This window comes from Salvelinus namaycush, chromosome 20 (genome assembly GCF_016432855.1).
Source record: "Salvelinus namaycush isolate Seneca chromosome 20, SaNama_1.0, whole genome shotgun sequence".
Taxonomy (NCBI): Eukaryota; Metazoa; Chordata; class Actinopteri; order Salmoniformes; family Salmonidae; genus Salvelinus; species Salvelinus namaycush.
Genome location: NC_052326.1, coordinates 15,331,579 through 15,341,877, shown reverse-complemented (window position 1 = coordinate 15,341,877; position 10,299 = coordinate 15,331,579). Strand labels below are relative to the sequence as shown.

The 10,299-nt window shown below is 42.2% G+C and overlaps 1 protein-coding gene across 1 annotated transcript in view; it reads left to right on the top strand.

The window, feature by feature from the left end:
• Window positions 1-297: 297 nt before the first annotated feature.
• The window catches only part of LOC120065071 (protein NDRG3-like), a 59,724-nt gene continuing 49,722 nt past the window's right edge, over window positions 298-10,299 (top strand). The window contains exon 1 of the mRNA XM_039015757.1: window positions 298-426. The gene's annotated coding sequence lies outside the window, so the exon portion shown is untranslated. The remainder of the gene's footprint in view (window positions 427-10,299) is intronic.

Genomic DNA, 10,299 nt, shown 5'->3' with positions numbered 1-10,299 from the left:
ACACCTGTCTATATAAGGTTCCACAGTTGACAGTGCATTTCAGAGCAAAAACCAAGCCATGAGGTCAAAGGAATTGAGGATTGAAACTGAATTCTAAGCGCATAATCTCCCGAGAAATGGGTCAATTCAGTGATGGGACTGGTAGTGTACACTACAGTTTTTAGACAGAATCTTCTCAGTTAAACCTCTTGGGGGCGTTCAAATTAATTGGTACCTGCCTCCTCGTAGGCTATTGGTTGGCTGCTTCGTTCGCTTCTCCTCTGTGTCTAGGACGCAATGTGTAGTTCCGCCCTGAGAGTGACATCGAAATACTCGTTGGAATAGGAACGCAACCAGGCAAAGAACGTGCAGTTTATAACACCGGTATTTCACCAAAAGTCCAGAGGATTTGACGCATATCGAACGGATACGTATTCAACCCAAGCGGTAAGTATAGAGCTTGACATTTTCTAATACTGCTATGCCAACAGCAGATGTGGCCATTGGTGTGGATAGTCCACCAGTTCGCGGTGTATTCTTGATATAATATCCCATATTCATCTTCCAGACAGTTCTAATGTAGGCCTAGGTGAGATCTGTGAGTAACCTAAATTAAACGTCACAATAGTGTCCAATGTAATCCACGATTCTGCGCGCGTTGAAACAAATGTAACAAGATGAGGTTAACTTGATAAGTGTCAAATTCTGCATATGAACTGTATTGTTACTCTATAACTCAACTAGCCTATTCACTTTCATTGTTGCCTCTAACACGATTTGCTGCTGCGACAGTAGCCTCTGTAGGATATAATTACCTGTTGAATAACTTACTTTTGAGTCACAGGTTAGGCACTTCATACTGTATGTCAATGGCCCGCCCATATCTATGTCTCAACATCGAACGATTAGAACGGCTGCTGTATGCAGTTGCTGAATATTTTGTCACGATCCTCGAGATAGGGCATGCAGTTTTTATATTGCTCTGTTTCACTCTCACGTCTAGAACCGTTCATTGTAACATCAACGTTACAAAACATGATCTTGCTCGTAGCCTACTGAATTATATGGTTGCTTAATTAAGTAGACAAGACTTGGCAAATCCACGCTGTTACGCTGATGTAGTTGGCAACCAGTGGCGTGGAGAAATTAGGCTGCATATCATTATTCTGGCACCACATGACATTGTCAGCAGTCACCTGGATAGGGTCTATGAGACCAGCCTGGGATAGGTGAAGGTCACACAGGTGTAGCTGTACTGTAGGTCATTGGATTCAGGCGTGTAATCATTAGTACAAAGTGGGGTGTCAAACTCATTCCTTGGATGGCCTGGTGTCTGATGTTTTTTCCCTTTCTTTTCAATTAAGCCCTAGACAACCAGGTGAGGGGAGTTCCTTACTAATTACTGACCTTAATTCATCAATCAAGTACAAGGGAGGAGAAAACCCCCCCAGACACTCGGCCCTCCATGGTATGAGTTTGACACGTGTGCTGCATTTCAAACTCATAAAAGACACACCCTCGTCATATGACCTTGGGAGAAATCCCATCACCATCTTGGACGTCGGTCCAAACAAGTGTAGTTTGCAACGTAAGCCCCCGTTTTTGCGAGTGTACAATTATGTTCACTTCGGGGCCTGAAACGCCCCATAAATTACATTTGCGATAATTGTACATCCACTAAGAAAAGTCAGCCGAAACTTACAACCTCAACGTAAATATGGATAAGTCAACATACAAGTGTAAGTAAAAAGGGTAGAAATTGTGCTACTAATGCACATGACGGCACAAACAAGTCTCGTAAATTAATGTTTGGTTAACTTTTGGAAATTGTAGAAATAAAAAAACGTTAGTTATTTAATTAATTTGCTAGCTATGATACAGTAGGTTTATATTAATAATGATATAGTTAATATAAGTAGACATGCAATCATAATTGACGTAGCGCATATAAAACACCCACAATCATCGCGGGATGCACGAGTGATGAATTTCCGGGAAAGGGCGGTCCATGTAAAAATCATTCCTTCCTCCCTTGCCCTGCAAGTTTCATGACGTCTGAAGAGTATACACGTCATCAGAAGTGTCCACTTAATTTGAGGGCTGAGGGGATAGGGTATGTCTTAAGTGTTTGGAATTCAGCCGTGGTCCAAACAGTTGCATTTTGCAACAGAAATTAGTGTTTCTATTGGACAAATTCATGTAGGTCACTCTTCGTTTTCTTTTGCTTGGTTCTGTTTGGTTTCTAGTGAATACACCCCAGGTGTTTGAATTCAGTTGGTGGGAGGGAGGGACTATTACCTGAATGACCTCAACAATGCCACATAATCAGAGGCGGGCATAGAGTTTACAAAATAAACAGTGACATTCTTTCCAGTTGTTTTCATTCACAACAGTGCTCCCATTACATGACCACTACAGGCTTTTGGTCAGTTTATTATGGTCTGAAGAGGCTTTAGTTTGAGACACCGAAATTATACTTTAGACCAGAGATCATCAACTAAATTCCACCGCAGGCTGATATTTTTTTTCTTGAGTGGATGGTTGGTCGGAATCACGCGTCTCTTTATTATGCATCGGAATACTTGGGGCAGATTACCAAAATTAAAATCACTTGTTTTTACAGTCTTTTATGTCCAACAATGAAAATAAAATAATAACATTTTGCTCAGAAAACTTGGGGTCCAAATAAAACCACCCACGGGCTGCCAGTTGGGGAACCCTGATTTAGATGTTATCATAATAGCCTTAGCCTTCTAATGGGAGGGCGCTGCAGTCCACCATAGTTAATTATCACGGTAGAAAGTGATGCTTAACAGGTGACTGCTGACAGTGTCATGTGGTGCCAGAAGAATGATATGTAGTGTAATCTCTCCACACCATTCACATCCCAACGTCCTTTCTCCAACAAAGCTGATACGTGCTCAACTTTGGGGCAAGACAGACGGGGTTGGCTTTCAATCAGAACAACTCACGGCTTTTAGCCTTTGTTGCATATGCATCAATATTGTACGCGTGATGTTGTCAACTAACCTGTCTTTACATCCATCTACCAAAGAGAATATTCAAATTTATACTTAGGATGCCACGTCCTTTCTCCATTCTCCATTAATGTGGACGCTACCATGATTACAGATAATCATGAAGGAACCATGAATAACGATGAGTGAGAAAGTTATAGAGGCACAAAGATCGTACCCCCAAGACATGCTAACATCTCACCAATAACAGGGGAGGTTAGCATTTTTTTGAAGGGGTATGATATTTGTGCCTCGATTTTATTCACGATTCATTTAGGATTATCCGTAATCAAGATAGCATCTACATTCCTGTTGACGTGTTCAGAAACTTATTATATTCTTTAATGCAATAAAAGTAAAAATTTGTTAACAAAATTCCCCCAGCCATAAGATACTTTTTTCAATAAAGCTAAAGCAGTTAGCATCTATGAATGGGTTAGTCCAGACTCAGACTGTTTTAACGTTCTTGGTTTGAACACCAGATATAATTTTTTCCTCATCAATCTACACACAATACCTCATAATGACAAAGCGAAAAAAGGTTTTTACATTTTTTTTAAATCCCTTATTTACTTAAGTATTCAGACCCTTTGCTATGTGACTCGAAATTGAGCTCTGGTGAATTATGTTTCCATTGTTCATCCTTGAGATGTTTCTACAATTTGATTGGAGTTCACCTGTGGTAATTTCAATTGATTGGACATGATTTGGAAAGGCACACACCTGTCTATATAGGTCCCACAGTTGACAGTGCATGTCAGAGCAAAAACCAAGCCATGAGGTCAATGGATTTGTCCATAGAGCTCAGAAACAATATTGTGTCAAGGCACAGATCTGGGGAAGGGTACCAAAAATGTCTGCAGCATTGAAGGTCCCCAAGAACACAGTGGCCTCCATCATTCTTAAATGGAAGAAGTTTGCAACCACCAAGACTCTTCCTAGAGCTGGCAGCCAAACTGAGCAATCGGTGGAGAAGAGCCTTGGTCAGGGATGTGACCAAGAACCCGATGGTCACTCTGACAAAGTTTAAGAGTTCCTCTGTGGAGATGGGAGAACCTTCCAGAAGGACAACCATCTCTGCAGCAATCCACCAATCAGGCTTTTATGGTAGAGTGGACAGACGGAAGCTATTCCTCAGTAAAAGGCATATAACAGTTAGCTTGGAGTATGCCAAAAGGCACCTAAAGGACTCTCAGACATGGGAAACAAGATTCTCTGGTCTGATGAAACCAAGATTGAACTCTTTGGCCTGAATGCCAAGCGTCAAGTCTGGAGGAAACCTGGCATCATCCTTACGATGAAGCATGGTAGTGGCAGCATCATGCTGTAGGTATGTTTTTCAGCGGGAGGGACTGGGAGACTAGTCAGGATCGAGGGAAAGATGAATGGAGCAAAGTACAGAGATCCTTGATGAAAACCTGCTCAGGACCTCAGACTGGGTCGAAGGTTCACCTTTCAACAGGACAATGACCCTAAGCACACAGCCAAGACAACGCAGGATTGGCTTCGGGACAAGTCTCTGAATGTCCTTGAGTGGCCCAGCCAGTGCCCGGATTTTAACCTGATCGAACATTTCTGGTGAGTCCTGAAAATAGCAGTGCAGCGATGCTCCCCATCCAACCTGACAGAGCTTGAGAGGATCTGCAGAAAAGAATGGGAGAAACTCCCCAAATACCGGTGTGCCAGACTTGTAGCGTCATACCCAAGAGTCGAGGATGTAATTGCTGCCAAAGGTGCTTCAAGTACTGAGTAAAGGGTCTGAATATTTATGTAAATGTGATATTTTATTTTCTATTAATTTCAAAAAATCTGTTTTTGCTTTGTCATTGTGTGGGGTATTGTGTGTAGATTGATGAGGGGGGGGAGACGATTTAATCCATTTTAAAGTAAGCCTGTAACTTAACAAAATGTGGAAAACGTCAAGAGGTCGGAATACTTTCCAAATGTACTGTATGAAAATACCCTCAAATAAAAGGTGACATTTTGTACTGCCGCTTCATATGAAACATTTGATCTCATATCCAAAATTCTGGAGTATAGAGCTAAATTAAAAGTTTTAGCGTCATTGTCAAAATAAATACATAGGGGAGTGTAGTACACCTGAGACTATATTGTACATGGAGTTACAGTTAAACACCATACACACTTAGTGATTCCTTTACCCAAGTGAGGACTCTGGTGATGTGAGACTTGTAATGGAGTTAGAGAGATGAATGTCAGGGAATACTGGCCACAGGGGATATGAGTGATTTAATTAAGCTGCGCTGCAAGTCAGCCAGTGTTTTGGGTTCCCTCTATCACCTCAGCTTCCCTGTCTGTCATGGCTGGGGGGCAAAATAACGCCCTGGGAACCATGGCAAAGAGAGAAGTAGTGTGTCTTGACGTTTTCAAACCTCCTTGTTTCCTCCACATCCATCTCATCCTCACACGGAACCCAAACCGGCTGCACGCCTGCGCCATCGTGCATAAATGTATTTTGTCCCCCCACACCAAACGCGATCACGACACGCAGGTTAAAATATCAAAACAAACTCTGAACTAATTGCATTAATTTGGGGACAGGTCGAAAGGCATTAAACCTTCATGGCAATTTAGCTAGATAGCTTTCACTTGCTAGCTAATTTGTCCTATTTAGCTAGCTTGCTGTTGCTAGCTAATTTGTTCTGGGATATAAACATTGAGTTGTTATTTTACCTGAAATGCACAAGGTCTTCTACTCCGCCAATTACTTCACACATAAAACAGTCAACCAAATCATTTCTAGTCATCTCTCTTCCTTCCACCCACATGGGTATAACCAATGAGGAGATGGCATGTGGGTACCTGCTTCTAGGAGGAGATGGGAGAGGCAGGACTTGCAGCGCGATCTGCGTCACAAATATAACTGACTTCTATTTTAGCCCTTGGCAATGCAGACGCTCGTTGGCGCGCAATAATTGAATAACATAGATTTCTAAATTTATTTTGCAACGCACGCAACGCAAGCGGTGTGGTCAGCCTGTCAGGCTGCTAAAATTCTTATCCATTAGATTCTCATATTAAGTGTACGGTTCTAGTAGTGACGTCTTCTAGCCTGGAGTATCAGACAACTTCACTGTTTGTGGTTCTTTTCTCACTCACTGGTTAGTATAGTTATGTGCTACCTCTCTCTATACACATCACTATTTTTTGTATGGCACAGTTTCACCTATTTGCCCTCAAGTGAAGTGATGGGTCTTTAGTTGCTGTAGTTGAATAGTGTGGATGTAATTTAAGCTTTGCTTGTCCCAGCAGTCCTTAGCAGTACCTGCTTTGCACAGCAGGTTCTTTTAAGTGGACCTATCAGAGGAAAGAGATGATGCACTGGCTCCTGTCCTGTGCCTATAGTTCTTGTAAAGGGGATCTTTAGTTGAACAAAAGAGAAGAGCAGTCGCGGATATAGTCAATCATAAATCATTTTGGTTTAATTACAAGTTGCAACAGGGATACCCTTCCAGCACATAAGCAGAGAAAATCTCTAACTTGGCCTTTGCCGAGAAAGGCCCTGATATTCTAATTACACAGAACCAAGAAGTCAAAACAACTTTGTCATCTGCTCCATAATCACAAAGTGTTCCACAGAATACAACAATCAATGTCCTTGGTACTTGAACCTCCAGTCTGGCGTCAGTCCCTATCTACAGATGAGTTTAACATAAAGCATCGAGTCTAGTGACCATCAACCAGTGACACATGAGTGTCAGAAATAGAACACTTGAAATCATGTGAATTACATAGAGAAAACATAAGTATGCTAATCATTGTGTTAATTACTCTTAACTGAATATTAACTTGATTCATCTTAAATATTCCCCATTACAGTCCCCAGTTTTGGTCATTTGACATACCCATCAGAAGTAGCATGCCAAATGGCCAATTCTGACATTTGGATACAGGGATTTCCATCGAAAGGACACATGAACACCAACGTGAAGTACATAGGAGCATATCAAATTGTGTGTCAAATGAAAGCTAAGAGGCTACATTTTTCGGACATGAAGGCATAGATACATTTTTCTAAAATGTTCCATCATAAGAATTGGGCATAATTAAAGGCTTTTATTTTTGGATAAACAGATGGAAAAGGGGTCTTAGAAAACATCTACCAGAAAAAGTCTTAAAAGGTATCAGAAATACATCAAAACCCATTAATGTCGACTATTTCAGCCACACCCGTTGCTGGCAGGTGTATAAAATCGAGCACATAGCCATGCAATCTCCATAGACAAACATTGGCAGTAGAATGGCCTTACTGAAAAGCTCAGTGACTTTCAACATTTTACCGTCATAGGATGCCACCTTTACAAGTCAGTTCGTCAAATTTCTGCCATGCTACAGCTGCCCATGTCAACTGTAAGTGCTGTTATTGTGAAGTGGAAACGTCTAGGAGCAACAATAGCTCAGCCGCGAAGTGGTAGGCCACATAAGCTCACAGAACGGGACTGCTGAGTGCTGGTTTGGCAGATGCCAGGAGAATGCTACCTGCCCGAATGCATAGTGACAACTGTCAAATTTGGTGGAGGAATAATGGTCAGGGGCTGTTTTTCATGGTTCGGGGAAGGCCCCTTAGTTCCAGTGAAGGGAAATCTTAACCCTACAGCATACACTGACATTGTAGACAATTCTGTGCTTCCAACAGTTTGGGGAAAGCCCTTTCCTGTTTCAGCATGACAATGCCCCTGTACACAAATCGAGGTTCATATAGAAATGGTTTGTTGAGATTGGTGTGGAAGATCTTGACTGGCCTGCACAGAGCCCTGACCTCAACCCCATTGAACACATTTGAGATGAATTGGAACGCCAACTGCGAGCCAGGCCTAATCGCCCAACATCAGTGCCCGACCTCACTAATGCTCTTGTGGCTGAATGAAAGCAGGTCCCCGCAGCAATGTTCCAACATCTAGTGGAAAGCCTTCACAAAAGAGTGGAGGCTGTTATAGCAGGAAAGGGGGGACCAACTCCATATAAATGCCCATGCTTTTGGAATGAGAAGTTTGACGAGCAGGAGTCCACAAACATGTTTTCTTTGTGTTTCTGTCATCTGGTGGTCGAACCAAGAGTGTTAAAACAGTCTGAGTCTGTACTAACCCATTCATAGAGGCTAACTGCTTTAGCGCCTATTGACAATAGTATCTTCTGGCTGGGGGAGTTTTGTTAAGATCCCCAACACTCTGAACGTCAAAACTCATCACTTGCGGTACTGTTCTGGAAACAGGAAAGATACGTACTTTATATCAGTGAGAAATAATAATACTTATATTATTTAATAATATAATAAAAACTAAAGTTTAAATTACTACACACCTTTTTTTAGGGTTATTGTTCACACCCGGCCATATCGCCATGTTACATCACTGGTTTATGTGCTATTTACACCTGTGTAACTGGGGAGGAAGTGTACAGTCGTGGCCAAAAGTTTTGAGAATGACACATTAATTTTCACAAAGTCTGCTGCCTCAATGTCTTTAGATATTTTTGTCAGATGTTATTATGGAATACTGAAGTATAATTACAAGCATTTCATAAGTGTCAAAGGCTTTTATTGACAATTACATGAAGTTGATGCAAAGATATTATATTATATCAATATTTATTATTATATCAATATTTGCAGTGTTGATCCTTCTATTTCAAGACCTCTGCAATCCGCCTTGGCATGCTGTCAATTAACTTCTGGGCCACATCCTGACTGATGGCAGGCCATCCTTGCATAATCAATGCTTGGAGTTTGTCAGAATTTGTGGGTTTTTGTTTGTCCACCCGCCTCTTGAGGATTGACCTCAAGTTCTCAATGGGATTAAGGTCTGGGGAGTTTCCTGGCCATGGACCCAAAATATCAATGTTTTGTTCCCCGAGCCACTTAGTTATCACTTTTGCCTTATGGGAAGGTGCTCCATCATGCTGGAAAAGGCATTGTTCGTCACCAAACTGTTCCTGGATGGTTGGGGGAAGTTGCTCTCGGAGGATGTGTTGGTACCATTCTTTATTCATGGCTGTGTTCTTAGGCAAAATTGTGAGTGAGCCCACTCCCTTGGCTGAGAAGCAACCCCACACATGAATGGTCTCAGGATGCTTTACTGTTGGCATGACACAGGACCTTGTCTTCTCCGGACAAGCTTTTTTCCAGATGCCCCAAACAATCGGAAAGGGGATTCATCAGAGAAATTGACATTACCCCAGTCCTCAGCAGTCTGTACCATGTACCCTTTGCAGAATATCAGTCTGTCCCTGATGTTTTTCCTGGAGAGAAGTGGCTTCTTTGCTGTCGTTCTTGACACCAGGCCATCATCCAAAAGTCTTCGCCTCACTGTGCGTGCAGATGCACTCACACCTGCCTGCTGCCATTCCTGAATAAGCTCTGTACTGGTGGTGCCCCGATCCCGCAGCTGAATCAACTTTAGGAGATGGTCCTGGCGCTTGCTGGACTTTCTTGGGCGCCCTGAAGCCATCTTCACAACAATTGAACCGCTCTCCTTGAAGTTTTTGATTATCCGATAAATGGTTGATTTAGGTGCAATCTTACTGGCAGCAATATCCTTGCCTATGAAGCCCTTTTTGTGCAAAGCAATGATGATGGCACGTGTTTACTTGCAGGTAACCAAGGTTGACAGAGGAAGAACAATGATTCCAAGCACCACCCTCCTTTAGTAGCTTCCAGTCTGTTATTCGAACTCAATCAGCATGACAGAGTGATCTCCAGCCTTGTCCTCGTCAACACTCATACCTGTGTTAACGAGAAAATCACTGACATGAGCTGGTCCTTTTGGGGCAGGGCTGAAATGCAGTGGAAATGTTTGGATTCAGTTCATTTGCATGGCAAAGAGGGACTTTGCAAATCATCTGATCACTCTTCATAACATTCTGGAGTATATGCAAATTTCCATCATACAAACTGAGGCAGCAGACTTTGTGGAAAATTTATATTTTTGTCATTCTCAAAACTTTTGGCCACAACTATAGTTCCTCAACTGGAGGCACCCATAGCTGTATGGATTTGTGCTAAGCTGCTACCGTAAGTGTATATTTTTTATTTGAAGAATTATTTCTCGCTGACATGAAAGATAAGGGCCATATCAGCATGTGTTTTGAAAACCATTCAGCAAGCGGCGATTATTCACGTTTCTAAGCGTCTGAATTGTAGTTCACACGCAGCCAACTGTGGGTGAAGCTAACCGCTTCGAGAGCTAAGTCTGGACAACCTCTCTCTCTCTCTCTCTCTCTCTGTCTCTTTCCAGTTAATGTCACCTCTCTCAGCTCTTACTGACACCTGCCCCCTCTCTTTCCA